A 5,996-nucleotide genomic window follows, 5' to 3' on the forward strand; every position below is an offset into this window, starting at 1 on the left:
ATATATGTTTAAAAACATAAAGAATATCAAAACAAATATCTTAACATGACTGGTCAAATGTAGAGTGAACAAGATAAACAAATATAAGCATAGCAAAGTGGACAAAGGAAAGGCTAGAGGTCCTCAACACTACACAAGGAGCTACAGGCAAACAAGGAATGCGAAGATCCACAGAAATAATCTTACCCAGCAAATAACATACTAATTGGTTATCCAATGCCAACTGGCCAATCCTAAACAACTACATATGAATAACATAGAGAAAGTCACATTATATAGACTGTGCAATAAATACCAACTAGCTCCTTATTCTGACTTGATTTTCAGAAATTTCTCGAATCCTAACTGCCTTTAGGTGTTATTAGCTGTCAGTATTTCCATCTGGAGATTCTTAGATAACCTGAAGCTTTTGGGTCCAGACCTGAGAGAATAAAAAAGAAAAAAGTGTGTGTGTGTGTATGTGTGTGTGTGTGTGTGTGTGTGTGTGTGTGTGTGTGTGTGTGTGTGTGTGTGTGTGTGTGTGTGCACAGACACATTCACCTGCTAGCCTTACTAAGTAATGGAAGAGCTGTGGTTTGGGGGTTATGTCTTTAGGACAGGAGTTTTAACTTGGTTTATCAGTGGGACGGGAGTTTTAATTTGGTATGCTGTTAACTACCTTCATATTTGCCTAGAAACCCTTTGAATACAAATTATATGGACAAGGGACAATTGTAAATGGAGCCTGTGGATTTAGTCTATATATTTATGGATTGCTGTCTATATACAGATGAGGGCAGGGAATAGATAAGGCTAGAGTCTGTGACTGGATAGCGGGAAAGAAGGCGGGCTGAGTTTTAGAGATGGGACAGAGAGAAAGAGAGAGAGGACAGAAAGACAGAGAAAATGGAATAAGAGGATGAACCAGATCCACCTGGCTTAAAATAGCCCACACGTAGCTATGAATATCATAGAAGAGATAGAATAACATAGGACAATTTGTCCAATCTAGATGGGGAGCTTGTACCAATATCAGTTGGCCCTGAATTCATTCTGTAGGAGTTTTGTGAGTTGAGAATTTACTGTTATAAATCTGACTGATAAATTACAAGACTCTAGACTTTTGATGTTACTGGGTTATGGGGATTTGTGACAGCTATCCACAGGGGATGGATAAATGAGAAGACAACAGTTCAGCAGCAAGCAAACTGTGGGAATTTGGGCAGTACCACTGCATGGGGATAGCCATGGGGCAGGGAGACCTCCACAGTCTGATAGTAGAGGCTTTAATGTGGAATGAATCTTTTTTGCCATTTTTATTGGATATTTTATTCATTTACATTTCACATGTTATCCCCTTTATCAGTTTCACCTATGAAACATATATCTCTCTCTCTCTCTCATTCCCCCTCCCCCTACTTCTATGAGGATGCTCCCCCACCCACCCTCCCACTCCACCTCACCGTCTTGGCATACCCCTACACTGGGACACCTAGCCTTTACAGGACCAAGGGACCTTTCCTCTCATTGATGCTAAAAACATCCTTTGCTACAAAGATTTTTTTTTAATTACACACAACATATAGTATCACATCTAGCCAAGATAGCTGTTGCCATAATATTGACCTAATGATGACAGTAACTTGACAGGGATATACTTCTGTAAAAGATATAAATGAAGTATGAACATATTAAGAAGAAATAGCAATTAAGAGAAGAGACAATGGTGAATGGAACAAGAACTCACCCAAAATAGGATGTTTGTACCTGCAATTTTATGTTAGTTCCTAGATCTTTGGACCTAATCTTGAACCATTTTTAATTTAATTGTTGGTGCAGAAGAATCATTGCTCTTGCAGATGAGCTTATATTCCACCAAATTAGTACTATGAAAGAAATATATTCTTTAATTTTTGAGTACCATAGCAGACACAGAATCAAGTTGATACTTAAGGATGTTAAGCTGATTTGAAATTAAAAAGTTTTCTGAGAGCTAGTGAAACGAAGAAGTTGACAGAAGTTCTCAGTACAAGTGTTTTAGTTAATAATCCTCAAACAATGTCCACAGTGCCAAGAAGAGGGCTGGATTTGATGGTCTATTACTTCCTGTTAGAGTTTTGGTATCACAGATCACTATAATTCTTTTTAGTTGGCAAAAGGGGTGATGTAGATTGGGAAGGGAGTCATAACACGTCAGAGAAGAGTCAAGCTAAGTGGCTGATAAAACTTTACAAATGGAAATGATCCAGAAAATAAAAAAATAATGTGATGACAGTATGCTATATTGTAGTGTGTTCTGTGAATGAGGTAGCCTCTGCAACATATAAAATGTAACTGCTAATATGATAAATTTTACTGAGAGTACAGTTAAAAACTAGTCTGGACATTTTTACTCATGTTAGAGGATGAGAACAGGGAAGAAAACCATCAAGGAAGCCACAGCAGGCTTCATCATAGGTGTTAGCAAGAAAGTTGTACTTTTGTCGCTTTTTTCCTTTACATCGTGTAATGCAATTGGATGTTTAGAAGAACTTTAAATATTGGAGAATGTCAGGGCAGGAAGGGAGGAAGGGATAAGTGGATGGGTGGGGAAACACCTTCATAGAAGATGCGGATGGGGGCTTATGGATGGGAAACTGGGAAAGGGAATAACACTTGAAATGTAAATTTAAAAAATCCAATAAAAAATGGCAAAAAAAAAAACTTATTTGGCCATCATACATTTCAAATCGACTCTTAGGTTTTCATCGTTTGGGAAACAAGGAGATAAAGTTAATGAGAAAAAAGTTAACATCATCATTAACATGCACTTTGTTTAGTAAGATAAACTGTGATTGTAAATATGGCTGGACCATGTGCTCGATCTCTGTGGAGGAACAACGTAAGTGTATAGTCAGCAATTGGTTGCATCAGACTCTTGCATACGGAGCAGGCACCTGGAATCTTTGTAAGGGAAGTCAGCTAAAATCAGCACATAATTAAGAATTTAAAATAGAAATGGAATTCTATTTGGTCCTTTATATAAGACTATCTAACAACAGTCTCATGGACACCACTTGCATATCCTGAATAATTTCCCAAAACTAATGTTTAATGAAAACTATCTGGCATACATTTTTTACATCAAGAAATAGGGGTATTAGGGTATAAAACACATAGTACCAATGGGAGAAGTACTCTTAATGAAAGGCATAGGTTTCATAGTTAGTAAGGACAGCTTTAAAATGAGAGATTCCCAGGTACAATAACCTTTATTTTACCAGCTATCATTTATGTGAGGGCAAGTCCAAGGCCTTGCTTGAGCTGACTGTTTTCCTCTGGAAGCAATGGGCAAAATCTTTCCTTTGTGTTGACCACCATCTTTGTAAATAGAATACTGATACAAATTCATTCAGTGGGGTCTGAATAAATTCCTTAAATGATATAACAGTTTGCTTTTCATAGTTATAGAACATTTTTTTTGATATGGCCCACAGACTCCTGGGATTTTATTTAGTTTTGAGGGCAAGGGGTCCACTGATATTCTACCTTACAGGCCCTAGAACCATATAAAAATATATACTAAATATGATTATCAAACACACAGAATATCAGTTACGTCAGTCTGGTAATTTGTACAACAATCATCTTTCTATAACCAAATATTTCTAAGTAAACATTGATTAGACATACATATTTAGCCAGTCATTTTTTAGCTTACATCATCATCTGGTACAGCCAGCTGTGACATATAGAAGGACTGCTCATCACCCCAGTGTCTGTCTCTCTGTGTCTGTCTCTGTCTGTCTATCTGTCTGTCTGTCTCTCTTTCTCTCTGTCTCCCTCTCTTCCTCCCTACCTTCCTCCCTTCTTGTTCCTACTTGTTCTCAGCTTGTGTCTTTCTGCACCTTTCTGTCCTTTGCGCCCACCCCCTCCCCCATCCTCATTTCTCTGCTTTAGTCTGTCTGCCTCTACCAATTCTCCAGTCCTTCAATCTCCTCCTTTGGCCATCAAACCCCACTTTGTACAAGATTTGTTACATAGCATGAATTTTCAGAGGTACTCATTCTCATGGGTCTGCCAGGTAAAACCACCCTCCTAAATTACCTTTACCCCCACCACTGCCCTATTATATGTCATAACAACTGTAATTGTTGATCTTTGACCTTAGAACCTTTAACATCATTTATATTCACCGTGATGTCTTATCTGCTGTGTAACTTTAAAATTTTTTTTCTGTCATTTATAGCTTACAAACAACTTTCATTCTGGAAAATTCCAGTTATCATAATCTTTATAATTTATAGTTTCTCTTTTCAAAAGCAATTTCTATCTTTGCATATTTTTTAGTTTTTTCTTTAAATAATGCCATGAGATAAAATGAATTGATTATTTTTAGAACTTTATTCTTCCAGTGGGAAGATTGGAGCATCTGTGTGTTGCTTCTCTGGAGCTTTCCTGGATGTAGTACATGCCTGGATTATGATTACTGGAAGCTTCATGACCCCTCCCTCTCAGGTTCTCACAGACATGGAACAAATCCTAAGCTTAGTTTTTTCCAGGACTAACATTTAGCAAGTAGTGTTAGACCTGGCTGGTTTGTTTGTTTAATTTTGTTCTCAAGAACCCAGTAGGAACATTTGAAACAACTTCCACAGCTCCTTGTCCCTACTTACTGGGACATTTCTAGGTCTAATTCACAGTACCAGCAAACAATATATCTATATGGCCACCTAACTGTCGCTTTAAAAACAACTCTCTTTCTAGGGGTTCATAGGCTTCCCCCGACCCCAACCCCAATTCTCTTGCTGCTTGCTCTGCTCTTGTTCTGTTCCCAGTTTGCAACCTCTTGATTCTGCTGCCCGAAAAGCAGCTCACCCTATCCGCCCCTGTGCTTCCGAATTCTCCCTAGGACACTGTTCTTCTGAGATGCTGCTTCCCTGAGGCCATTTGCCCTGGCCCCCTCACCCGCATACTCTGCCCTTTTCCAGCTGCTACCACTGCCTCCACATTCCCTAAGCCATTTGTTCCACCCAGGACCAGGTCACAAAGCTAACATTAGTTGACCTGCTGCCCGTACCACTCAGTGGCACAAGCTGGGAAATTGACCTGTAGTTCTGCTCTCTCAACCCATGACATGGCCAGAACTGAACGGGGCACACTCTGTCCCTGTGTGGTACTTAGTTCAGCCAAGGTGCTGCACAGCCTCCCATCACCCACCCCCACCCCCACCCCGACATGCATCACTGTTGACAGCTTTCTGGTTTCTTTCCATTCTGATCCACACAAGCTTAACTGTATAAACTTGTGTAGGCTTAGTCTTGTTTTTGCTACTGCCATTAAGTTATAGCGTGCTCCATTTGCTAGATACATTCTTGAAAAACTAATTAAACAAACACAGGTTTTCTAACTCAGATTATGCTTAATAGACTTGCTCTCAATCTTGTCAGAAATCTGCTAAATATAATAATGTTTAAGGAGACAGACTCCTAAAGCCTTGCAACTTACCACCCAAGGTCTCTAGGAAGATAATGGGCACAGCAACAAGACTACCTGGATTATGCCCTGATAGCCCCAGAGAAACATCACCCCTTTGCCTTGCCCACTGTGATGGCTTCTTCTACACTGTGGAAAAACATGATGCCCTGAGAGTCAAATGTCTCACAATGCCTAAATCAAGGTGGGGTCATTTCTCATTTCATAGGTATATACTCCACCCGAAAAAGTTTTTGGTCTTCTCAGCATGACAGCCAGACTGACTTCACCTAAGTTACAATGGAGACCACTGAGACATGGGAAGTGTTTAGGTAGTGAAGTATAGATGAACCTCTGTCATTTTAATTAATACATTACTTCTAGATTATAATTTACTCTTTCCAGATTTATGACTACACTGACAGCTACGTTAACTATAGCTTAATAGGTAGAAAAGAGATCTAGCTCCTTACTCAAAGATAATAAACCTTATTTTCTCATTAGTTAATTCATTCACTTGTTAAGGTTGCCAGATTTCTTACAGATTTCACAGTGAACAATAC

The sequence above is a fragment of the Rattus rattus genome, chromosome 1 (genome assembly GCF_011064425.1).
Source record: "Rattus rattus isolate New Zealand chromosome 1, Rrattus_CSIRO_v1, whole genome shotgun sequence".
Lineage (NCBI taxonomy): Eukaryota > Metazoa > Chordata > Mammalia > Rodentia > Muridae > Rattus > Rattus rattus.